Source organism: Vanacampus margaritifer, chromosome 1, assembly GCF_051991255.1.
Source record: "Vanacampus margaritifer isolate UIUO_Vmar chromosome 1, RoL_Vmar_1.0, whole genome shotgun sequence".
In the NCBI taxonomy this organism is placed as follows: domain Eukaryota; kingdom Metazoa; phylum Chordata; class Actinopteri; order Syngnathiformes; family Syngnathidae; genus Vanacampus; species Vanacampus margaritifer.
This window is the reverse complement of record NC_135432.1, coordinates 46233072-46260954: the sequence shown is the minus strand read 5'-3', so window position 1 is coordinate 46260954 and position 27883 is coordinate 46233072. Positions and strand designations below refer to the sequence as shown.

Here is a 27883-nt window from a genome sequence, read left to right as displayed (position 1 = left end):
CTCCCTCCAGATGGAAGCGGGTAGCACTCTTGAATGTGCCGCAATTCCACTGTTATTCCCAATTCTTTCAGTTTGGCAAAAACCTGTTGCTCAGCTGTTTTGTAGTCAGGATTCAGATCAGGATCCTCCGCACTTCTCGGGGTCGCAGCTTGTGCATACGTGTGCGGCTCAACTTTAATCCCTGTGATGATGAGATCGTTAGTGCGTGCATTTTGATCAAGAGCTTGTGTCAGCTTCTCCAAGTCTGCAATGCGCCAATCTTTGTCTTTCATCCTCTTCACAAGTTCTTGATTGTCAATCCGCATCTGTTGGATTTCCTTCAGAAGGTCTTGGTTTTGTTTTTGATTTTCGATCAATTCCAGCATCTGCTTACCCATTTCGGACATGGCGCTCTCCAATTTTTAAATAGAAGACTTTAAGTCCTCCATCTCATTCATTTGGTCTGCTGTTTTCCCACTAGGCATGTTGAAGAAAAAAAACAATGGAGTTGTTGTTTTCAGCTGGCGCCTCGGGAGTGAACTCGCGGAGCGATAAAATGCGTCCTACCTCTTTCAGAGTCAAGAACCTAGTCTGGTTCCCGTTAACAGTGTTATAGAAAGATTATCAGAACACTTTAAAATAAACTTGAAACAACATTGTATTTATCATCCACAGAGAGCTGGCTTAGTTGAAAGAACTAATGGTACAGTTAAAAATAAATAAATTAAAACAATGAGAAACAAAAGCAAAACAAAGAAACGGGTAGACCAAGGCCTGATTGTATAGATATTGTGAAAATGAACATGCATATTCTGCTTGTAGAGGGAAAAACCCTAACCCCTTTTGAACTTTTGTATGGGAGACTATATACTATACCTGACCTGACGTTGAAAACTAAGGATGCTCCTGATTCAGTACAAGACTTGGCATACTACATGAGAAAAGACACTGGAACACCGGAATTGTCATGCCAATGAACTGCCAGATATGCCACTGTCCCCACAGCAACCACACCGTCCAATCCCAATCGGAGACTGGGTCTTTATCAAAGTAATCAAAAGGAAATCGTAATCGAGTGATCGGTGAGAGGGGCCCTACCGGGTGCTGATAGCAACGCCTACGGCAGTAAAGGTGGCCCGCCGGACCAACTGGATCCATCTGTCACACTTGAAACACCGGCTGCTTGGCATCCTTGCAACGGGGCACCCTCCCCGATCGTCTATACCTCCCACGAAAGCTGAGATGCAGGACCTTGTGGTGTAAAAGTTTAAAACAGTGTTTTGACGCAGGTCAAGTGCTAGTAATCTCTGACCTTCGGGCACTGCAACAAGACTTAAGACTTCGCTCTGCTAAACTGAGAATAGTGTTTTTACGAGGGTTAAGTGCTGGTAACCTCTGACCCTCGGGCACTGCGATGATGAGTTCCATGACGATGGTCCGACGGCTGATCATGACATTTAGACTGTTTGAAATCCTGGGGAAACTGGTATATAAGCATACCTGCTGAAGCTGAATCACCAAAGACTAGAAAGATTACAGAACTTCGAGAACTTCTTCCAAGAGAAAGTCATTATACGGCTCAAATGTGAATATGTGTCAAAAGGTAATGGCCTGGTCTACTACGCTAGACAGCCATGTTCAAATCATAGTAGCTACAGTATTTGTCTTTAATTCAAGTATGTGTAAAAGTTAACCAGACACTCTCATTTAAGATACCTCACTCTGCAAAACAATGGAACTATGGGGAGTCTGCGCCATCTTTCATGACCAAGGCTGATTGTTCATTCCTAATTCTCCTTGTGGTTCAGTCACTAAAATTCTCGAAGGACTCTAAATGTTGGGTGAAGCTATGCATATTCATTCAGGTATTGAAAATCCAAGTTATGAAAAATTTTGAACTGTGTAATACTTATGATAACTGCACCGAAAATTGAGAGAAGTAGTGTTTGTTTGATTGTACATTACACTTGATAAACAGGAGGGAATTGAGAAAAGAGTTTCACACATTTCTACACACACACACACACATATATATATATATATATATATATATATATATATATATATATATATATACATATATATATACATATATATACACACACATATATATATACACATATATATACACATATATACATACATACATATATATATATATATATATACACATATATACATACATACATATATATATATATATACACATATATACATACATACATATATATACACATATATACATACATACATACATATATATATATACATATATACATACATACATATATATACATATATACATACATACATATATATATACATACATACATATATATACATATATATACAGTATACATACATACATATATATATACATATATATACAGTATACATACATACATATATATATACATACATACATATATACATATATATACATACATACATATATACATATATATACATACATACATATATATATACACATATATACATATAAATATACATATAAATATACATATATACATATAAATATACATATAATACATGTATATAAATATACATATATATATATATATATAAATATATATGTATATATTATATATATGTATACATACATATACATATATATTATGCATTGTAACATCCTTTTTCCAGAATACCACCTAAAGCACATTATTTTCCTCGCTACAGTTCATGTGATAGGACTCTGGTCAGATCAGGTTGAACCAACCGCAATCAAGAACCAATTACGGAGGAAGGTGGGGATGTGGTTAAAGTAAACATGTTTTTCTCAGTTGAATAAACAATTCCAGATGTTCTCTGTACCCTATGTATTGATTATGATGTTGTAATATCATGTGATTTTCAATAAAAGCTCCTGTACAAGAAGAGACTGAGAGATTTGCACCAATTTACTGTTGGTCTGATTTCTCCTGGCGCCAGTATCTCACCTAGTATTCGTGTCAATTTGTCTCACTTGTCGTAGTGAGGGTTGCGCGGAAGTGCAGTTCTCCCATGACAGTAATATAGAACAAGCGTGAAACTTGTTTTTTTATATATCCTTATATTTACACCTGGCTATAAGTGAAGCTAAGCCAAAAGGCTGTAAGCAACCTTTGGGGGTGGGTTGCGGGTTGGGTAGTTTCCGACGCTCTGGAGGGGCCGTGAAGGCATCAAATACTTTTTTTGGGGGGGGAATCTACGCGCGCTATTGGCTGTTGTGTTGTGGTATTTGAGCCTGCTGTTTTGTTTTTGAAAACTGTTGTTAGCTCCACACTTGTCTTAATTATTTCACCATCGTTACAAGGCTAATGTCGTTTTGAACTATTATCCCTGTCGGTGATCGCCGGTGCAAAGTCGTCGATCAGTAATGTGACCATTTGCAAGATACCTCGTCACTCTAGCAGCTTGCTTGGCTGAGTGCGGTCAGAGGCAGGGGGTGTGAACGTTGAGCTCGTATGGGTTGAACCATGGGAGAGGTCCGTTTTGAATGGTTTGTTTACAAACAGAAACGGTTTGATTACAAACAGAAATGGTCAAAACTCCGGACAGTGCCTTTAAGTGTTTGATTTGTAAATTATTTTGGGGATAATTGTGAAAGAATTGGAACATATTTATGTTGATTGTATACCAATTATTATGTATTATTCAATGTTATTTTACTGCATTGACATTTCATTTATTTTTGTTGTCTAGTGTTTGTGTGTGAGTGTAGGTGTGCATACTGTATGTTTACATGCTTATTTGAAACTCTTGTGATGAATTTGGAAAAGACCCCAGGAAGATTAGCTACTGAGATTTGTCAGGAGCTAATGGGGCTCTCAATAAACAAAACGAAATGACCATAGATGACTGCATAACGGGCACAATGACAGAATTTACATCATCCGCAAGTCTTGAATCTTGTCCACTTCTTTACAAACATACATTTATGCCAATCTCGTGCATGGACCCCAGTGAGTCAATTTCTGCTTCTGTATTGTCCTTGTGTGCGCTTCGACGGCTCTGATTTTAAGGGGGATGAGGGGAGCCGCTTCAATTGGCCAAGAGTTGGCTGCTCTCCATGCCATAATTGCGCAAACTTTACCAAACACCCCTTTCTACCTGCGCCTATCTACCAAAATACCAAAAGAAAGAAAACACCACTCATGCACAGAGTTAGACTACACTTTATGCTAGACTTTCACTGGGCACGAAAATAAGACCCTCGGCCAAAGTTGTGGTGCACGTGGCGCAACGCGATTTTGGTGGGTTTGATCTAAGTGTGGGGAGACAGATTCTGCACTGTACTCATGTCATTGTATTTCATTCGCCCTGACCCAAAACTGGGCCCTCAGCAAAATTTTATTATGGAGGCCCCACTTAGCCCATATCTCCCCATCCCAAATGTATCTTAGGTACTCAACCCCACTCAACTTTATCTGAAGAGCACTACCACCACTGCAGAGAAAGTGCTGTACATGGAGCAAAATTAGTCATACAACAAGACGACAAGACAGTTAAAACAATAAATTAATCACATAAGCCCATTAACCGCCACAAAACACTCAACAATACAAAGTTGTCATGCTGAGTCAAAGTCCAAAGAATAAAAATGTGTTTTATGATGAGTTTTGTTATACATTATTAACATTTTTAATTACTTATTTCATATATTAACTATGTTGAAATGTTTTATAGATGTGTAGAGTAGGTGAAATAGTGTTGAACTCAGTATAATTTGACCTTAACCTAAGCTGGTACCTTCTTTTGTCTTAAATTCCTTCTTTGTGTCCTTCGTGAGAACAGATTCTGCTTTGAGAGAGCACACACACACACACACACACACACACACACACACACACACACACACACACACACACACGCACACACACACACACACACACACACACACACACACGCACACACGCACACACACACACACACACACACACATTCTCTGTTCGCACCATCACTCACGGCCACTCTAAATCCAGTTCAATTTGTTTGTGAGATATTGTTTTGGGAAAAAAGTACGAAAAGTACCCTGAGAGTATATTTTGTCTAAAAGACAACACAGTTTCGAACTGTGTACAAAAATTCCATTATGTAACATATTGTGTGAGAACCAATCTGTTTTACTTATTCATGATGGGAGGAGAAATAGGTGTTCTCCTACTGATTTGGATTCTATAAAAGCTGTATTCCGCAAAAGAGGGGGCACACGCGCACCCTGGAATTCCACCTTTTACGTGATGTTCAGTGTTGTGTGACCGGAGATTCTCTGTAATAAATCATCCTTGCAAGGAGTTTTTCTCACAAGAAGTCTATCTTCAATATTTTGGAACACGCAAAAGAGGACAAATAATTAGCCTCTATCAAATGGTGACCCGGACGAAAAACGACGTTTTGCGAGCGGGGCGTTCACGGACGGATAGAGTTCCAGGCCATATTAATTACGGTAAGTGGACACTTTATCCACGTTTTAGGAATTCTGTCTGTCTGAGAGCGCTGCAGCTGGTAAATTCGTCTTGCAAAATTATATTGAAGATGGAATTTATGTGAGAAAAATAGTGATAAATTTAGAAGTCGTTTGGTTGGACGCAAAGTCCCAGATTTTGGATTTTACCACGGTATTTGAACTGTACACGTACGTTGTGGCGGAAGCATTGTCTACGGAAATGCCGTCACGTTGTTGGGCATTGCGCTGAAATGGAATACAGGCATAAAATAAATGTCGATAGATTCTTGGATGAATTTGAGATGAAGATTATGGATTGACACAGCGGTTAGTACGCCCGCTGTTAGGAAATCATAATAAATTCCTTGAATAATGGATTTTTTTCTCAGCGCAGATGAGGATATATTACCAGAGATTGGTACGTAACGTTACGAGAGGTTTCTGCACAATTGAATCAAATAATTGTGGACAGACAGGCTGAAGTAGGCGTATGAATTTGAGAAAGTTTCGCTACGAAGGAGCCGATAGACTGCTTCATGATTGATTTAAAGCAGTATTTTTTATTATGAGAGCCATGCTGCACAATTGAATCTAATAATTGTGAACAGACAGGCTGAAAGCAGCCGATAGACTGCTTCATGATTGACTTAAAGCAGTATTTATTATTTTGAGAGGAGATCATGATATTTGTTTTGTGTGTATTTTATGTTTTGTCTAATGTGGAATAGTCGGACGTCATTGTTATTATTTTTACGGGGCCGCGAAGAGCTATTCTGTCGACTAATAATAGTGTATTATAAGTGAGACGTCACTGCATTTATTATTATTTATATAACTTTAATATAATAATAACTACATAGGTTAATGTTTAATATAAATGACGGGTGCGCTTTTAATCTGAAGAAACCGAATGGCTTGACCTGATAGTACTTCCGCTAGACGTAACTAAAACTTCCGGGTTAAATTATCAGCGGTCAAATAATGACATAAAATGTATTTAATATTGAACGACGGGACTTAAATTTATTGTGGAAAAGGTTAGTTTACTCCAATAAGATCTGGGATTTGTTTGATGGTTTTAAAGGCGGCAGTTTAACTGTGTATGTACGTAAACGCCGATCGCTGATTAAAAAAAGTGTTAGAGTTATATGTATTTTTTAATATGGAGGAAAATCCCGGACGTAACTTTAAGAAAAGTGTATTAAATGATGATTAATGCTGAAATGAAGAAGTCTATCTTCAATATTTTGGAACATGCAAAAGAGGACAAATAATTAGCCTCTATCAGTTTAAAGATTGACAGAGAGGGGTTTGCCTAACATTTAGTGGGAGGTCATTTCTATTGGAGGGACCAATGGAAAAGGCGCGATCCTCTGTGAGCCTCCGCTTAGTCATTTGTACCTCCAGTAGCATCTGGTCTGTTGTATTTCTTTACCTTGTGTTGGCTTGACTCTCGCGTGGGTTAACAGCTCTTTGTTGTAGTGTTGTATAATAAGAGGCTGAGACGGCAACTTGGCATCGGCGATCTCTTTACTGAACTATCTTGCTCTCAACTTCCATAGTCAACAACATACCACGGTGCCGCATAGCGGTCACATTAGTAACAATACACCACATCCCTCTTTTCCAACAAAAGCGCCTTTTGGCTTTTTTTTTTAAACGCCAAATATTTTTTGCAATGCTAAATGTATGAAAATCTATCACCCAAACATTAGTATCACTATTCTTAACAGAAACCAGGTCAAGTATTAATTAAAATGCATTTCAAGTTGCATGGAAATACAATTTTAACAATAATTCCTATTTCCACTCTTTCTTTCTTTTTTTATGACTACATACTGAAACAGAATATTTCTTTCAATTTAATTATAACTGTTTTGATTTAGTTATTACTATTTAGAATTGGAAAAAATTGCTTTGATTTACTAGTATAGTTTTGATGTGACAATTCAAATGTTTAGAGGGTGAGTCTCCTACAGGACAGACGAGATGGGGGAGGTGAATGTGTGTTAATTAGACCCTTTGTTCTGAAAGGCTGAAAACTCTGTGTTTTCCCATCGTGGGTCAGAGAGGGGGGAGCGTGGTTGACCAAATGTATTGAGACAGTGTGACGAATGGGGGTGCAGTCATGTGACTTTGGGAGGTGACGTTTTGGAGGACAAAGGGATATTTGCCACAGGCGGGGGCATGGGAACTTTACAGTGAGAGGGACAACATGACGCAAGGAGGCTCATCTGATCTCCTGTCCGGCAATGTCGTGAATAAATGTGAAGAAAATGCCTGAATTCACTGATCTCATGTATGTTTATTAATCAACGGCATGAACATGCAAATGGTAAGAATCCTGCCATTTACAACAATACTAAACACAACATGAACAAATGTGTCATGAAACTATGAATTCAAAACATCCACTAAATTATCCCTGTACCTAGCAGGGCGTCTGACTGCACGACCACTGCGTGTGTCACAGGTGGGTGTGTTGTCCATTGTAGATAGAGGATCAATAGGTGGGGGCCCTCGTGGTGGTTTCACTTGATCATCTGAGTCAGACTGTTCATCAACTGATGTATCTTTGAACAAACTGGGGTGTATTTTTCTCAGATGCCTCCGGTTCCTCCTAAGCATCATTCCTACTGGAGTCTGCACGGTGTAGGAGCGAGGTTCCTCCATCTTCTGGACGACAACTGCTGGCTCCCAGCCGCACTGTTTGTACGTGCACCATGTTACCTGTAGTCGACACTGATAGTGGCTTTGCACACTGGTCAAAGTGTTGTTTCAGGCAAAACTGCATGGCTCTTATCTTGTTGGAGATGTTTGGTGGGGTTGATTGTTTGAGTACAGCACTAGAACATGGCAGTGTGCTGCGCAGAACTCTTCCCATCAACATTTGTGCCGGTGACATGTTCAGTCCTGTAACTGGAGTATTTCTCAGAGACAGCAGCACTAGATGTAGATCTGTGCCAGTCTGTATTGCTTTTTGCTGTGTTTGACAGTTTTTATAGCTCGCTCAGCCATTCCATTGGAAGAGGTAAAACCTGGGCTCGAGAATGTGAGTTTGATTTCCCATGAAATTCCAAATGATTTTATCTCGTAGCTGGCGAATGGGACATAATCACTCACTATCTATTTGGGAATCCCATGTTTTGTGAAGACGGATTTCATCTTTTGAATCACAGAGTATGCTGTTTTATCCGGAAGATTTAGCACTTCGGGGTACTTTATGAGGTAGTCAACCAAAATGAGATATGACTGACCATGTAGCTCAAAAATGTCCGCTCCAATTTTCATCCATGGTTACTCTCTCAGCATTTTTCGTTTCACTGTCTGTTGTGGCTTTAGAAAGTGCATCATGTAGCCCTAGTGTGGTGTAGCAACACTGAGTTAGTAATGTGAGCAAGAAAATAACTTTATATTGAACAGGCTAGTTATCAGAAGTCTAGTATTTGACTCAATGAAGGAGTGGCAAGAGACTAGATTGAGTTTGTTACCATGTATTTAAACATAAATTGACATACAAACATACAAACACAAATGGACAAAATCAAAGAAATGAATGGCTATTCAAGTATTGAAAGCGCTTATTCATAATAATTCAATGCTGTTCAATGTTCTATGTACAACCGGAGAGTTAATTAAAATATCACACAGTATTGATGTAAAAAAAACAAGTGTTTGTCGCTCCAACAGTCTCAACAGATGCAACAAGTTTACATCCAGCAGTATTGAGATGTCCAGCAGTTCAAGCTAGTTCACAGTTTGGGCACAAAGGAGGCTCCTACAGGGTAACATTCAGCGAGAATTAAATACCAAGCCAGGCTAAGACATAAACCAAGGGAAACCAGAAGAGCACAAACCTGCAGCTGATTCTCTGACAAACTCCGACCTCACTCCCTGATTCAATTTCCCTCCCTTTTATATGTGCATCTCAATGGGTGCACTGGGTCACATGACCACGTGCAGAGGGAAATTTAAAGAAGCAGGCACAGGATTTGCCACCTGGGCTACAATCAGCTATGTACATTTGTTTACCAGGTGTGTATGTGATAACAAGATCATACCTCTGTAGCTGGAGAAACATCCCTTGTAGTCTTGCTGGTGCTTTGCAGAGCGGATTGCGCATGATCACTTCTAGAGGTGTGTGATCAGATTGGACTGTCACTGGTTTTCCATACACATACTGATGGAACCTTTTGGTGGCAAACATGATAGCTAGCAACTCTTTTTCTATTTGTGTGTACCTTTTTTCAGTGCTCGTGATGCGTAGCACACAGGTCGACCCTCCTGTAGTAGACACGCTCCTAGTCCATCTTGAAGACATTTAACATTTTCAATTTGATGTTTTACTGTTTTTTAATTTACTTATAGGCATATCAATGTGATATAATCATGAGTGTTTAAAATAATACAGTGGGATGGTGATTTTGTGAACTTTATTTGATCTTCGTACCCTCAATGCTGTTGGAGGGGGAATGCGCATGATGTTGTCAGAGTCTCTTGTCATTAGGGACTGAAGGTCTGGGGTCAGATCCTGATTGCATTTGTTCCCCCAGTCAAGAAGGGGAACTGTATGTAAACGTCTGCTTACTAACAACATTACACCTTTGTTCAATCTAGGAGATGACATGTCTGCCCTTTGTTCAATCAAGAGCCGGGAGGAGGAACCTTTTATCTTTTGAGTATAAATGAGTCGATGTTCTGTAAATTGTCACACACTTGGGGGCTCCAAATTGCATTCAGATGTGGGTGTCCTGACTGTGTCTTTAGAGGCCTCTAAATAAATTCTTGCAAGAAAACTTCTTCATCAGATCCTGAATGCAATTATTTTGGACACGTAAAGATTACATTTAATATAGTAATCAAAATATTCCTTCAAAATGGTGACGCCCCGACGTGGACATATTGAGACGTTTTTTTCAACAGCTGTGATTGATCCTGAACACCGGATTTCTAAAGCGCAAAAATATTAACAAGGTGAGTGGACATTTTATCCACGTAGAGAAATTCTGGTTGTTTAGGATCAATACAGTCGCATTTCGTCTGTGCTAAGTTGTATTTGGGATCTGTGAACAAGTTAGGGGGGTTGAAGTCGTATACGGAGGGACGCAAAGTCCTCCATTTTGAAATTTACTACGACATTGAACTATGCATAGGAAAATGATGCCCCGTGTTTACGGAAGTGACGTCAAGTCGGAGCGCTCTGCCGTTTGAAACGGCATAAGACATTGAGTACCACGGAGGAATAGGCTGTTTCTGTTGTTGTGGTGTTATAAGCAGCTAGTGGTGATCGCACTATGTGTTGCTGATGTGTGTTGTGAAATAAGCAGCTCGCGTTGATCACGCGTAGTGTTTGCTGAGTTAAACGCCCGTATATCGCGTGTATCGCTACGGTGCGTGGAGTGATATAAAAAGCCTGCCGTTTTACGGTCGAGTGCTGTGTGATATAAGCCGCCCGTGAAGATCCAGGATATATTTATTAAAGTCGCGCAAAAGGTATTTAATATCTATTTTATTTTCGTGTTGTTTGTAAGTGAAAGAAAAAAAAAATAATAATAATTTTTTGGGGGGGATTAATGAGAATAGTTTTGATCTGTTATATCGTAGTATCATAAGTGAGACGTCATTGACTTTATAAATATTAAAAACGACTAATTACTACATATTATGGACGAAAAAATTCGACCGTAACTAAGGAGGTTCGATTTGCATATACTTCCGGTCGAGAGTCAGAATTGGTCGCTAAGCGAACAGTGAGTTCATGATGCTGGACGCATTTCCACCACGGCGTCAACGTAAGTATGAAACTCTTTTAAATGTATGAATGCGCACTAATTGTGATAGTGGTTGGTTCTCACCGTTGAAAAATGTGGTGTGTTCGTGGAATTTGATTGTGTAAAACAGCGCTAGACGCTGATTACCTACAATATAAGGTCGTGGGCCAAATGTTGGTTTGTGCTAGAATGTTAGCGTTGGATAGCTCTGTGAAAGTTGCGCGGATGACGGTGTTAAGTGATTTTGAGAATGAGGAGGCTGATGCTAAGCTAGCGGCTCTGCCAGCGTACGAGTTGCCATGCGCAGGAGATGAGTTTTTGGTAAGATGCTACCGTGCGAATCTGTTTTTAAGGCTTAAGTTAGCTGTGAGCAGCCGCATCTGTTAAGAAATTGGAACATAAATTGGATGAAGTGTTGACTGTGAAAGATGACCCGCGGGGAAAATTTGAACCAAGCGAAAGCTCTTGGCTTAGAAATGAATTGTTGAGTGTATGCGTTTGTTTGTTAAGCTCCATGGTGTGTTGTGGCCACGCGTTTTTTTTGTTGTTTGTCTTACAATGTGCGCGACGTGTCTGTGTTGCAGCCGTAACGTTGCGATGGATTGTGCGCGAATAAGTCGACATTTGAGCTATAAGTACGTGGTGAAGTTATTATTAGACGAATAAACGGTGTATTTTACAAATGAGTGCGCACTTCGGAGAGGTTTGTGTTCGTCTGTGGTTCAACAACTGAGACGCCACTGAATTAAGTTGAGGAGTTTGTGTTGTGTGTGAGTGTGTTCTGGGTCTAGTTTGGTGAGTTGAAACTGTGAATATGTGAAGCATGTGTGAATTGTGAGTTTAAAGGGGGATTTGATTTCTTCTTGGTTTTGTGTTTTTTCTCCTCAATGCCTTTATGACAATGGAGAGGAACTGAAGTTAAGTGAAAGGAGGACTGAGTTTGTTGGAAGGCAGGTATTTTGTGTCTCCAAAAATGAGCGAGATAAGATAGGATGTATATGAATGGCGTTTTGTAGGAAGAGGAAAAGAGTAGATTTCAATGGAAAAGAGGTGGAAAAAATTTCCTCTCTCTCCAGTTTCTTTGTCCTCAAAAAAGGGTGAAAAAGAATTGTAGCAGGAAATCTGCATATTTTGAAAGGATGGGGGCCGTGAGCTGCTGTTTTAAGAAGGTGGTGATTTGTACTGTTGTCTGTTAAAATTAAATTAAACTAGATAAAAAGGACAGGGGAGTGTGTGTGATAAGTTTTTCTTCCGCCCCCCTTCTCTCTCTCTCCTTTTTGTCCCCTGTGGGGAGGGGGGTGTGATAATCAAAATATTCCTTCAATCTTTAGACAAGTCAGCCTGTAGCGTTAGTGGTTTCTTGTGATTACAGAACCTCAGGACAGGTGCTTGTGTGAGGGCAGTTTTAAGTGACTGCAGCACCTCACTGTGGTGTGGCTATCATTGCCACACAGTGTCTTTCTTGAGTAGCTGTCTTAGCGGTGCAGTAAGCGATGCTTCATTTGGTATATACTGTGCTAAGAACTTTGTCATGCCCAGTAAGCACTGGAGACTTTGCTTGTCCTCTGGGGTGGGCATGTCAACGAAAGCTTTGATCTTGGTGTCATCAGCTTTCTGACCTGCTGCTGTGATGATGTGTCCCATACAGTATATTTGACTGTGTCCACTTTGAATTGAATCTTGTCCTTGTTAAATTTCACATTTGCCGCTTTTGTTCTTTCTATGACATTTTGTAAGATCTCATCATGCTCACGCTCAGATTCTGCTGCAATGATCATGTCATCAGCAATAATAAAAACACCAAGAATGTCCCCAAATGTCTCACAGTTCTTCTGCTGAAACACTTCACTGGCGGATTTAATTTTAAATGGACGTCGGAGGAGGCGGTACCGACCCCATGGTGTGTTGAATCTACAGAGCTGTGATGAAGGTTCGTGCAGTTTGACCTGCCAGTATCCCTCCTTTTCATCCAAAATGGAATAGTGCTTGTGTTTGACTGCTTGATTCAGGTTATAAGGCTCCTAACACACCCTTAGTGTCCCATTCTTTTTCTGCGTAGCGACGAGACTGTTCACCCAATCAATGGGCTCATTGACTGGAGTTATCACTTCTCTGTCCACTAGTGTTTTTTTTAGTGGAACCATTATAGAGAGAGGCACATTTCTGCATGCATGGTTGACAGGTGTGACGCCTGGATCAATGTGTATGTGGTGAACACCAGGAAACTCACCTAAACCTGTGAACACCTCTGCATATCTCTCTGCAAATTCTTCTTTGCTAGTTAGTGGCTGATTAGGCACTGGTAGCTTGTCTGTGAGCACATCCACTTTCTTCACCAACTGTAGCTCCTCACAAGCTTCTCCACCCAGAATTGCTTTATATGCTTGTCTCAATACAACAAATTCAAACGTTGCACTGCATTTGTTGGTTTTATATTCAAGAGTCACAGCTCCATCTGCATGTATGCGGGCACCACCAAAAGCTACTAGCACCGTCTTTGTGGGCTGTAGTTGAATGGGACCTGGCAACTTTCGGTACATGCGCATGGGAAGCACACTTGCATCTGTCAAGTTTGCAGTTGACAGGCACACCTTTTATTATGATATTTTCTTTCCACTTGTTAGTCTTATTTTTATCACTGCACACCATGCCAATGTACAAAGTGTCCATTTCAGTCTCAATGTTGTTCACATCCTTTGGTTTCTTGCATGCATTGTTTTTTTCTACATTAGTTCTGCATACTTTTGAGAAATGGTTACTTGTTCCACACTTGTGACATGTTGCTCTAAAAGCTGGGCATTGTTTAGGCAAATGGTTGTTGCCACACTTTGTACAGATTGTCTGCTTGTTGCTGCTTTTGTTCTTGTTTTGCTTAGGTCGTGTGTGTCCATGTGTTTTTCCCAACACATCCACTGCAGTATCTTGGACGACAGGTGTTGCTTCCATTGCCTGGATTTGCCACCTTGTCTCCTCTGCTGACCTGCACGTTTCAATGGCCTTGTTCAGAGTGAGCTCTCTATCTCGAAGTAGTCTCTCTTTCAGACATGTGTAATTTATGCTGAATACTATCTTATATCTGATCATATCATCCACATGTCCAAATTCACAGTCTTTGCTCCTCTGGCGTAATTCTGTGACGTACCTGTTCACCGTAATTCCTGGCGACAACGGGTGAGACCAAAATTGAAAGCGCTAAAAAAACAGGACATCTTACACTGTAAGTGCGTCATCAGCTGGGACTATCGTGAGTGTGTTATACACTTCTAGCGCCTCCTCGCCGACAGTGTGAAGAGGAATGGCTATTTTAACCTCCTCGTCATTCTCCGACGCACCCGTGGCCGTCACGTAGAGCCGAAACCTTTGTTCTCATCTGCGCCATGCCTCAGACAGATTGCCGGTGAGTATGAGTGGCGACGGTGGTTTGAACAGTTCCATGGTTGCCCTAGCTAGCGACCGTTAGCTTTGGGCTAGTCCGGTGAGCTTACTCGTGCCTCGGCAGACGAACTTCTGACACCATGTTGTATTTCTTTATCTTGTGTTGGCTTGACTAAAGAGTGGGTTAACAGCTCTTTGTTTAGTGTTGTATAATAAGAGTCTGAGATGGCAACTTGGCATTGGTGATCTCTTTACAGAACTATCTTGCTCTCAACTTCCATAGTCAACAATAGAACACGGCGCCGCCTAGTGGTCACATTAGTAACAATACACCACATGATCCACTGACCTGAAGCACCGGGTAGGTAGGTGCATTGGGTGGAGCAGCTAAAAGAGGAAAGGTGGGGCGAGACCATTTATAGATTTAAAAACAAATAAAATCATTTTAAAATTAACTCTAAAATGTATAACGAGCAAGTGAAAGGTGTCATGATTAGTATCAGCTGTGCTGTTTCCGTTGCAGTTGCTGGGGAGACAGCTGGTGGGCGGAGCCCGCCACACTCACCTGCAGCCCGTTAGCTCATCAGGCCAGGTTAAAAGCCTGAGAGAAACGGCAAGGAGTGTCGGGATATTCCTCCGTGACACTACTCACTTGACCCGACTGGTAAACGCTTATCCGAGAACCAGCTGCTGATCTCCATGACTTACCTTTTTGCCGCCACTGTGCGTGCTTTTGAATTTGTTAGTGATCCGCCTGTGCACGTGAGTTTGTGTTTGCTTTTGTCCGCCTGTGTGCGTGGTTTTGAGTTTGTTTGCTATCCGCCTGTGCGCGTGAGTTTGTGTTTACTTTTGTCCGCCTGTGTGCGTGATTTTGTGTTTTTGTTTATTACTATATTAAATCTAAGTTATCCGCATCCCTGCCCTTGCTCACCTCCCTCTCTGCATCTGGGTCCTCCCTTCTCAAGCCGTGACAGAATATCCCAACCAGAAATGGACCCCGCAGATCCCAACAGCCTGTGCCAGGCCATGGCCAGCCATGGGCGCTTACTCGGACAGCACGAATTATACTTCCGCGAGCTGAAGGAGGCACTGTCAACGCTGACCGCCCAGATCGGGTCGCTCACCTTGAAGGTGGAGCAGAGGTCAGAATCCACGGCATCAGAAGACTTACGTGCAGCCGTGGAGTCACCTGTCGTGTCCGCGTCCCAACCAGCTGGCAATGTTGTTGCTCGGGAACCCAATATTCCCCATCCTCCCCGCTACGCTGGCGAAATTGGGGGTGCGACCAATTCCTTCATCAGTGCAGCCTGGTTCTCGATCAACAGCCGCACACCTTCCCGACTGATGACGCCAAGGTCGCTTTCATAATGAGCCTTTCCGGCCAGGCGGCGCTATGGGCTATGGCAGTGAGTAAAGCCAATCCCGAGCTCCGAGCTTCATTTTCTGCCTTCCTGGCGGAATTTAGGAACGTTTTCAACCACCCCGTAAAAGGGAAGGAGGCGGGCAGCCGCCTGCTGGACTTCCGACAGGCCGACTTGTCCGTGGCAGAATACTCCATCTCCTTCCGGGTTTTGGCCGCCGAGAGCCATTTCAACGAAGCGGCGCTGTGTGGTATCTTCCGGCGGGGACTCAGCCCGCGAATCAAGGACGAGCTGGCAGCACGGGACGAGACGTCCGGTCTGGAAGAATTCCTCAACCTGGCCATCCGCTTGGACAATAGGTTGCGGGAGCGACGGCGGGAGCGGGAGAAGGAGCGACGACCTAAGGAGGCAGACACTGCTGCTTCGCCGGTTTCGACCACGTCCGCGGGGCGCTTCTTCGGCGCCTCACCTCCCGACGCTTCGTGGCGACGCCCTCCGACGGGAGATGGTATCGAGCCTATGCAGCTGGGGGGAGGACGGCTCTCTGCGGCGGAACGCAGGAACCGGTGGAGAAATCAGGCGTGCCAATATTATGGTTGGCTCGGACACCAATCGGCCACGTGTTGGAGGCGGCTTGATAGACGTCGGGACATCGCACCCGTTCCAGCCGCAACCACTCAACCCCAACGCAACGACCAGTGTGAGTACTCCCAGTCTCCGGGAGCATGTGACCCTAACAGTCCGTTGGACACTAAAAGACTACAACTGTTGGGAGAAGTGACTTGGGGTGGGGTGAATGTAAAGATGACGGCTTTGGTGGACTCGGGGGCGGATGATTGTATTATCGACCCGAAAATTGTTAACCTCTTAAAATGTCCGATGATTAGACTCGAGAAAACAAAGGAGATGTATGACCTTAATGGGCGCCTCTTGGGGGCGATTACTCATAGAACAGAGGGTCTACACCTGTGCTTATCGGGAAATCACGTGGAGACTAGACCGTTTTTTTATTATGCCCTCCCAGTCAGCCCCAGTGGTTCTGGGTCTGACTTGGCTGGCCAGGCACAACCCAGACATAAACTGGGGCAGGCCTAGGTTAGAGAGGTGGAGAGCTTGTTTTGTCACTCCCATTGCCTGCGGTCAGCGGTGGACTACCACGGTGGCCCAGCGAAGGCAACGGGGGAATCAATTAACCTAGAAAATGTGCCAGCGGAATACCACGATTTACGGGAGGTGTTTAATAAAGACCGGGCCTTATCTCTCCCTCCGCATCGGCCTTATGATTGCGAGATAGAATTGCTTCCCGGCGCACCACTGCCTAGTACACGCCTATACCAAATAGCTAAGCCGGAACTCCAAGCCCTTAAGGAGTATGTCACAACATCGCTGGCTGCCGGTCTTATTTGGCCTTCCAAGTCTCCGCTAGGGACAGGATTTTTCTTCGTTGAAAAAAAAAGACAAGACCCTTCGCCCTTGCATCGATTTCCGTGGTTTGAACGATATTACGATTAAAAACAAATACCCATTGCCACTGATGGATTCAGCCTTCGCTCTCTTACATTCTGCTACGGTGTTTACCAAATTGGACCTGCGTAGTGCCTACTACCTGGTTAGGATAAGGGAGGGTGACGAATGGAAAACGGCGTTTAAAACACCCATTGGGCATTTTGAATATTTGGTCATGTCGTTTGGCCTCTCAAATGCTCCCGCAGTATTCCAGGGGTTCATTAATGACGTCTTGCGTGACATGATCAATCACTTCTGCTTTGTGTACCTGGACGACATCTTGATCTTCTCGAGAGATCTAGCCGAACATCGACAACACGTTCGGCTAGTCCTGGAGCGGCTGCTGGAGAACCGGCTATATGTAAAAGCCGAGAAGTGCGCATTTCATACCAGCTCAGTCCAGTTCCTCGGATATATTGTGGAGAAGGGTCGGTTGAGAGCCGACCCGGCCAAGATCCAGGCCGTGGTCGAGTGGCCAACGCCCACGTCCCGGAAACACCTACAGAGGTTCCTTGGGTTCGCTAATTTCTATCGTCGGTTCATCCGCGACTATAGCTTGAAAGCGGAACCTCTGACAAGGCTTACATCTACAAAAATTCCGTTTATTTGGACTCAGCAGGCTGAGGCCGCTTTTGTTAAATTGAAATCATTGTTCTCACGTTCACCGGTCTTGACACACCCTAACGAAGCTCTTCCATTTGTCGTTGAGGTTGACGCTTCAGAGACAGGAGTGGCTCAACCAGGCAGAACGCAATTACGATGTGGGCAACCGTGAGCTGCTGGCCATAATTTTTGCCTTGCAGGAGTGGCGGCACTGGCTGGAGGGCGCGGCGGAACCTTTCCAAATTTTCACGGACCATAAAAACTTGTCATACTTACGGTCCGCTCGGAGACTGAATCCCCGCCAAGCGCGCTGGGCCCTGTTCTTGACGCGTTTCAATTACTCCATTACCTACCGACCTGGATCCCGGAATACCAAGCCGGATGCCTTGTCCCGCTTGCACGGTCCGGCCGCCGAGGGGTCTCCACCCGGACCGATTGTGCCGGAGTCCAGAGTATTGGGAGCTCTCCAGTGGGAAGTTGAGCGGAAGGTGGTGGAGGCAGCTGACGGCATGCAGACCCCGGTAGCGTGCCCTGGCGATAAGTTGTTAGTGCCCGCTCACCTCCGGCCAGAGGTACTGCAGTGGGGGCATGCATCAAGGGTGGCATGTCACCCAGGGGTGGGTCGCACGCTGTCCCTGGTGGCGCAGAGATTTTGGTGGCCCGGGCTGCGCAAGGACGTTGAGGACTATGTCGCGTCTTGCGCGGCGTGTGCCCGTAATAAGTCCTCTCGCCTGAAACCATTCGGCCAGCTCCGTCCCCTGCCCATTCCCCACCGTCCTTGGTCGCATGTGGCGTTGGATTTCGTCACCGGGCTACCTCCTTCCAACGGGCAGTCGGTAATCTTGACAGTGGTGGACTGGATTTCAAAGATGGCCCACTTTATCGCCCTGCCCAAGTTGCCCACCTCACTACAAACAGCAGAGATCCTGATAAAGGACGTTTTTAGGATCCACGGGGTACCAGTGGACCTCGTCTCCGACAGGGGGCCTCAATTCGTGTCCCGGGTGTGGAAGGCCTTCTGCAAGTCCTTGGGGGCTACGGCTAGCCTGTCTTCAGGCCACCACCCCCAATCTAATGGGCAGACTGAGCGAGCCAACCAGGACTTGGAGTCGGCGCTCCGATGCGTATGCCATCAGCACCCTTCCTCGTGGGCGTCCCACCTCCCGTGGGTCGAATACGCCCACAAAACTCGTGTGTTCTGCCACAGGTTTGTCCCCGTCCCACGCGGCCTGTGGTTATCAGCCCCCCTTGTTTCCTTCCCAGGAGGGCGTGGTGGCCATTCCCTCGGTCCATACTCACCTCCGCCGGGCTCGCAGGGTCTGGCAGGACACCAGGAAGGCCCTGTGCCGTACCTCGGACCGCAACAAGCGGCTCGCGGACAGGCACCGGGTTCCGGCGCCATCCTACCGACTAGGTCAGAAAGTTTGGCTCTCCACTCGGGACCTGCAGTTGGCGGGGAGCTCCAAAAAACTGGGGCCTCGGTTTGTCGGCCCGTTTGAGGTCGACTCCGTGATCAACCCGGTGGCAGTTCGGCTCAACCTGCCGCCCACGCTCAAGGTGCACCCAGTTTTCCACACGTCCTTGCTCAAGCCGGTCTCTGCCAGCCCATTGTGCCCGCCGGCCGCGCCCCCACCACCTCCCCGGGTCGTCAGCGGGCAGCCTGTCTACACGGTTAGGGCCATACTGGACTCTCGTAAGCGCGGCAGGGGGATGCAGTATCTGGTCGACTGGGAGGGGTACAGCCCCAAGGACCGCCAGTGGATCCCCCGCTCCTGGATTCTGGACCGGTCACTGGTCCGCGACTTCCATTCGTCGCATCCTTCTCTGCCAGGTGGTCCGCCTAGGGGCGTTCGTTGATGGGGGGGTACTGTCATGATTAGTATCAGCTGTGCTGTTTCCGTTGCAGTTGCTGGGGAGACAGCTGGTGGGCGGAGCCCGCCACACTCACCTGCAGCCCGTTAGCTCATCAGGCCAGGTTAAAAGCCTGAGAGAAACAGCAAGGAGTGTCGGGATATTCCTCCGTGACACTACTCACTTGACCCGACTGGTAAACGCTTATCCGAGAACCAGCTGCTGATCTCCATGACTTACCTTTTTGCCGCCACTGTGCGTGCTTTTGAGTTTGTTTGTGATCCGCCTGTGCGCGTGAGTTTGTGTTTGCTTTTGTCCGCCTGTGTGCGTGGTTTTGAGTTTGTTTGCTATCCGCCTGTGCGCGTGATTTTGTGTTTACTTTTGCCCGCCTGTGTGCGTGATTTTGTGTTTTCGTTTATTACCACATTAAATCTAAGTTATCCGCATCCCTGCCGTGGCTCGCCTTCCTCTCTGCATCTGGGTCCTCCCTTCTCAAGCCCTGACAAAAGGAGGCCAGAATAGGAGTTTTGTGCTCTCTCCTACAAGCAGCAATTGCGAGGCAATGAGGAACATTCTGGACCATTTTAGACCAATTGGAGACGTTTTGGCTGACTCCAAAATGAAGTGTATTACAGTAATCCATCTGAGATGTAACGGAGGCATGGATTACTGTCTCTAAGTATAAGAGAAAAAAATCACATGAGTAACAGTTTTGAACGTACCGTGTGTAGTGTGTAGCCACACTGCACAATCAACACAGCACACACGTCCCGAGTTTATTCATAAATGTGGCGGGAAGTCTCGCAAAACCTCTCGAGATTAAACGTGACTTGCGAGTCAACAAACATGCAGGACCAGTCGCGATACTTCTGGTTTTCAGCTGAAAAAGCGGATAAAAAGAAAAGGCTTCATAAAAAGAAAAGGAGTGTAAATGCGGCATAAAAAGAAAAGGAGTGTAAATGGGCTCTGGGCAGCGAGGCTTTGCTTGCCCTTGGTCCTGGCAGCGCGGGTTTGCGTCCCACCCAAAGACCATGTTTATTTGTGTAGTATGTGGGTGCGTGTATAAAAAATAAAAAAAATAATAAAAAGGAGTGTAATAGCGCAAGCATGGACTTTCTGCTGCATCATGGCTGTTTTGATTTGGATTTCCCACCGGCTTCCTTGCTGGCTCGCTTTCTGACTGGCTGCACGTCACTGTCAACCGGCTGCGTGGTGGTTTGTCCTCGGGGCACACCACACACGGAGCGAAGTCGGGCCAAAACAATCTTACATGTTGAATATCCTCGATTTCAAGTCGGAGGTCCTTCCGAGTCCCGATATGAGGATGCGCTGCGTTTGGTGTCAACATACACGGCAGGATTATCTGCTAAAATTATCGTTTGCGTGTCGGCGCGTTCTTGCGGTTGTCGAAAGAGGAAATTCTCCTGCCGTGTGAACCAGGCTTAAGATGAAATAAGATGGAATTGACAGCAGCACCAATTTACTAGTCCAATTTAAAATCACTGTCCAATTTAAAACCCGAGTTTGAGACCACACTTTCAAAAGCACTGCTCTAGGCTCTCTTCATACATACAATAATTATTCTTCATGTAATACTAAAAGTACACTAGATTGATACAATTAAAATTAAATAAATAAATAAATAGATATACATAACATTATCTTTTTTACCACAAAAAATGGTTTATAAGTATTGTGTTATATTAAATAGTTTTAACAGGGGTATGGGGAGAAATTTGACACAACGTGGCTGTTTTTGGACTCAGACGCAGAGGAAGAGGTGGAGGGTAAAGCAGCTTTTTAATTAACAAAACAAAAGCTCTTCGATGAGAGGGAGAAAATAAAGACTATTCAAACATTAACTGAAAGCGCTCCAAAAGGGAGCAAGTTCAAAACTACATTCAAAACCAAAAATCACACTATGACTAAACAAAACTAAGCTATACAAAATTGCAAACAAAGGTTCTCTCACAAGACAAGGCAATAAAGGCAACAAGGTAACAAGGCTGTGGTCTATGGCAGGCTTCAGTGGCTCAAACGAAAACACTTCGGCACAAGACAGGGGGAACGCAGACTATTTAACACATGAGGGTAATGGGGCACAGGTGGACACAATCAGGGATCAGGGTTGACACAGACACCACACGAGGAAGGGCAAGTGACCTGAAACGAGAGGAGTCAGACTTTTCAAAATAAAACAGGAAATGACAAGACACCCTCACCGCGGTGTGACAAAATTTGTCTCAATATTATTCACGCAAATAGATTTTTAATTTTCACGTGTTTTTGAGATCCACAAACATATTTGCGATTATCACATGTTTTTCAGATCCACAAACATAATTTGCAATTTTTACGTGTTTTTCATATCTACAAATATATCTGCAATTTTGGGTCTTTTTAAATTTTGTGTGTGCATTTTCCATGACTTATGCTTGCGAGTTGTCGAATGTGCGTTTGTGGACCATAGCGCACACGCATGTATTTTTAGACAAATATCACGCTGCTTCAAGGTATACAAACACACACACACACACACACACACACACACACACACACACACACACAATCTTTGTGGGGCCATCTCATTGACATAATGCATTTCCTAGTTCCTTCCCCTAACCCCAACCATAAAAAATAAAATAAAAAATGCATTTCTGGCAGGCAGTGAAGGACAAAGTATTAAATAACGTATTTATACGTTTTGGGTTTTGAATAAGTTAAGGTTGCATTTTGTTTCCCGACTTGTGTAATAGAGGATCAGATAAAGGCTTGTTTTCCTTTTTTCAATTTCCAATTTTAAACGTGAGACAGCTCATTCCATTCAATGGAGACAGCAACACTGCCTCCCCGTGGACGGAGAACGAACGGGCGTTAGACCCATGAAACACGTGAACATCCTGAATATGTTTGTGGATCTGAAAATTTTGAAAATACAGATTTTTTTGTGTGAATTATTTTGAGACAAATCTCTCCCCATAGTTGCGTCTCTTAGCTTGGGCCCGCCTATGTCTACACTCCCCTCGTGTGTGTGTGTGTGTGTGTGTGTGCGGTGTTGTCTCCGATTGCCTGGATCTGCAAATTTGACTGTGCAAACGCTCGCCCTCTGGACGTCTCACCCTCTTCTGATTAATCGACTGTGTGTGCGTCCGTTGCTGGTTGGTCTGCTGGTTACACGCCCATTCTGGTTGGCTGCCGTCTCCGGCTTCTTCGAGTGCTGCAGCACCTGGCCTCCCCTGCAGGCCACGATCCCCACTTGGCGGTTGCGTCAAATAAAAGTGCAGTTTTTCTGTCCCCTCGGGCGGCTGGGACTTAGTCTACGTCTGTCATTTCGGTGTGTTATTGAGACACCATTTGTGCTTAGTCTTTGTTAAATCCATTTGTGCTTGACTTTAGTCTTTGTTAGAACTTTTTGTGCTCGACTCTTGTCTTTGTAACCCATTAGTAACTCATTCACTCCCAGCCATTTTCACTGAACCCCCTTCGCTCCCAGCTGTTTTACTGGACTTTGACTGATTTTGCAAGGCCCACAGATTATTGTGTGCCATTGCTCTAAATTTGAACCTACCAAAAGAAAGATTGGCATCTCTTCTTTCATCAGGAAAAAAGTATATTTCTATCTTTTTCCGTTTTGCAGCAATTAGTATTAGAATATTGCTAAGTTTCATCATTATTCACAAATCAGTTTGAAACCGTGGGGAAAGAGCTTTTTGCAAGATTGCCCTAGTTGATCTGCTGGCCGTTTTTGTAATAACTACGATTGGTTCAAGCATTCTCTTCAGTTCTGAGGCTGCATCAAAGCCTTCAGTATGCTCCAGCATAAAAAACATAAAGACCGTATTTAGTTTTTGGGAGCAGATGATGTAAATGTGAACTCTATGCAAACAACCTCCAAAAACATTTTACTACCATCTGTAAACTTCCTACCATTCCCCAATAAAAAAAATTGTCAACTGTCATTCAACCATTTACAGTTCTTGGTTTGTGTTACTTCCCTTCCCCTAGCAGAGCTGGTTATAACACAGGCAGGCCAGGTTTATTTATTCAGTGAATAAACAAATGTAATCAGCCACGCCAGGGCAACAAGAACGCACATCTGTCAGTAGGAATCCACTAATGTTGTTAACATGAAAAATGGGTGGGTTCAAACAAAAGTTGCTCACTTCTAAATTGTGTATTACACTGAAATGTTGCCCTCTTTTGTCCCATATTCATCTTTTTATCTCATCTTTTCCATGTACAAAAAAATAATCTAATCTTTTCCATCTACAACAACAAAAAAATTATGAATTGGCCTCACTATTCCAATACATTTGCAAGGAAGTCAAGATCTCCCAATTTTATACACTGAGCACATTGACAGCAACTTCAGTACATCAGAATAGATCATAAAGATCCGGTTCTTACATTCTAATTATTTAAACAAACAACATTTGTAGTCTTGCTTGTATTTTGTCGCTTATGTAGTGGAGCCTGTCATAGCTGATTTGGGGTTGGAGAGGCCTGGAATGGTCACCAGCCAATCGCAGGGCACATATTGACAAACAAGCATTCACCCTTATTGACAATTTTGAGTATGCGCTGCATCGAACACACCTTTCTGGAATGTGGGCGAAAACACACAAACAAGCACAGGAGAACATCCTAACCACTCAAGGCAAAGTCGAAACTATGTGTTGTAGTTTTATTTTGAAAACCCCATAATATTAAAATGCTATTTAATGTGTTCACAGTATTTCCCACGATACACGGCACTAACCACAAAATTAAGTGCACCTACACCAGTGATGGACTCACATCAGGCTTGACAAAAATAATTACTGTATTTGTTTATTATTATTATTATTATTATTATTATTATTATTATTATTATTATTATTATCCCTGACATGCATAATAAGAGAGTTTTGCCTAAATAATCAAATAAACACTGTTTGATAATATTTTAGCTTTTTTTTTAATCGTTATACAGTACTTATTTTTTTTAAGGTAGATGCAAGAGGCGGAATATTTGAGAAACTGTACACAATCTGGATGTGAAAATACACATTCCACAGATTTGAGTATTCCAATATCAAGCTCTTGAATAAGTTTGATGCTGACAGAGAGATTGTTTTCATGGGTCCTCAAATGTAACAGCCAAGCTACAATAAACATTTGTAGATGTAATAATAATCTATCAAATAAATAGTTGTAAAATCTTGCTTATCTGTGTGACTTAACATAAGCGGCTGTAATGAATAACTTTTAAAACAATACTTACAAATTTATGGGATCCCTTTTTGCCTCTTGCTGTACTTCATGGTGCTGACTGAAATATCCAAGGAATCCACCGCATTTGTGTGGCTACCCCATGAAGGTCAACTTGATCTGATTCCAAGTTATAATCCACAATATTTTGCTCCCTGCTCACTGTGTTTGTGATGGCAGGCTGCAGGCTGAGAGTGCTCTCCCGAGTTACATGCTGGCCTCACAGGATGTGTGCATTGATTGCATGTGGATGGGACAACGTGCCCATCCTCCTCCCATCTCCCATGCCAGCAGTGCCAACCAGTGCCATCAATACCACCCTCTCTGACAGAGAGCTGCAATTGTTTATGGTTCATTTTTCACATGCAGTGAGATCTAATGGACGCAACACTGACATACCTGTAGTTAAATAATAAATTAAACGGACAAAATAAATAAATAAATAAAGCTGTCCAAGAAGAGACAGGTTCTTGAATAATGATCATGTTCTTGTTATTAGTCATACTACCAGTTATTGCTTTTATTTACTCGTTTTGATTTGTTGATAGAAATTGTGGCTAAGTAGTGGCTACTAAGCCACAATTTCGCTTGTGAATAAGGGATTAAGATATCATAAAAAAATAGCAAAGAGGGAATTAAAGGGCTAATTGTCAGCAGTTAAAAGTTAATATTTTGTCCAGAATTAATTTGATAACTACATTATGTTTCATCTACAATTTATCAATATATTTATAAACTATTTTTCCACTTGCTGTCGACTGAAGATGTCATCACCTGTGCTGCGTAAGTAGGTAACAATCAATCATGGCTCAGTTTGCTGACCAAACCCAGAAAACAGGTGAGCCATAATCATTAGTGGACTAAACATTGCCCATATATGCGCAAACACTTCTAGGTGCCGCTCTCAAAGTGTGTGCGTTACATGACACTGTGCACTCCCCACATACTTATTAGATCACACAGTTGCCGCTCAAACACTCCAGTGACACTCATACACACAACAAAATGCTATGATTCATTCTCACTCCAATCCAAAAATTCTGATTCAGCATTCATTTTTAACGGCCAATTCACATCTCAATTTGAGTCACCACAGGTTTGTGGACAGCCCTAGTAGAAACGCAGGTTTTATTCACATCTCATCACTGAGATCCAGCTTTTCGAGTCAAGTCTGAGAACTTGTTTTTCACATTTTAGTAATTTTTAAACAGACCAAACTGATTCCTTCAAACAAATCTACTTTTATTAGTCGGCATGAACAATTAATTTGAATCATGTGCTGCTTGGGGTAGGTCTACAGACTCCCTGAAAGTAAGGCAGTAGTAGCTATTGCTGGCTTGATTTGAGACCCATGGTGGCTCCATAAATTGACCAGCTGTGCCTAGAGGGCCTTTAATTGGGTTTCCATTGTGTGCTGACAGAGTCAATGGAGCATTGATTTGATTTTCCCTTCAGATGCTGCTGCTGTTGTTGTTGCTGAGGCCAAATGCTAGATGTCACACCAGGATCATTGGGTTACACAACCAATGGTTGTCTCGTAATAAGCTCCGCCCAGCGGTTGAGCAACAAAGGCGGGAAAATCTGTTGATTCATGCTGCTCCGAAACAAGTGCTGTCTAACATTTACACGTAGGAAAATTCAAAAGAAGTGACTAAAAATGTTTAGTTTTTCAAAATCACCCCCTATTGCTTAAAGCTGCTCTCTGTAACATTTTAACCAAACATTCTTTACAATAGCTTTTTTATTTAATCATTTATACTGTAACTGAAACATCTTCTAATTAGTAGATTAACACCTTAGCTGTTCACAATGGGTACTTCTGCAAGTCTCTGGCCAATAGTTTTCAGAAAGGATTCGGGTTTGAATTTCCCGCCCTCTCTCTGCGGATGTCACCTCATGTGCGCATTGTCTATGTGAAGAAGGGTGTGTGCAGTTAATAATTTTTTTTTTTTTACATGTGGCAGTAGCAATTCGAAATCCAGTCGCTTTAATGCATATTACAGGGTTACAGGGTCTTGTAAAAGCAAGTAAGTCTTGCCTAACTCATCAAACCTTTGTAAAAAGGGTATTTTTGTAACCAGCACAAGCCATTGTAGTAGTAAGCCACAATGTGGCAACTACATACTCAGCCATCAACGTGTCTCAAGATGTCTTAAGATGTCTTAATAAACAAAATCAAGACATCTCAAGACATTTTGGAACATCAAAACGTCTTAAGACAAACATTTGAAGACACCATTCCTTGACAGAGCAGCACATGGGATGCCCCCCAAACTGATTTTTGTGTCTTGAAGACAATCAATTTCTTAAGTCATATTTCCATGCAGATCTTAAGATGTCTTGAGACATGGTATCATGACAGAAGCAGCACATGGGATGACTCCCAAACAGATTTTTGTGTCTTGAAGACGTTTAATGTCTGTCGTGTTACTTTGAGTTCCCCTTAAACAAATGTATGTTTCGGGTGTTGTTTTATCTCACGTTGTGCTTGTGCGCGTGTGTAAGGGAGCAGGTTCAGTAAGATGATGTGTAGTACTATTGAGTACTCAGGGCAATTGTCCAACTTTTTGGTGCTCACAAAATAGCAGTGCTGCTTACATTGCATAAATCTGATCAACTTGGATAACTGAGGAGGCTGAACTGATAATTTTTTGGTGTTGTGTTATACATGTTATTTTAAAGTTACAGTGAAGTATGAAGATGCAGTAATACAGTTATGACAAAAGCCAGTATTCTGAATT

General features: G+C 43.1%; 1 protein-coding gene across 4 annotated transcripts in view; it reads right to left on the bottom strand.

Moving 5' to 3' along the window:
* The window catches only part of gja10a (gap junction protein alpha 10 a), a 50680-nt gene extending 25359 nt beyond the window's left edge, over positions 1–25321 (bottom strand). For 3 of the 4 annotated variants that reach the window (XM_077555370.1, XM_077555383.1, XM_077555391.1), the window contains exon 1: positions 25156–25321. The gene's annotated coding sequence lies outside the window, so the exon portion shown is untranslated. Of the gene's footprint in view, positions 1–9282; positions 9299–25155 lie in introns of those variants that run through there. The other variant, XM_077555376.1, reaches the window with a different exon arrangement.
* Between the last annotated feature and the right edge of the window lie 2562 nt (positions 25322–27883).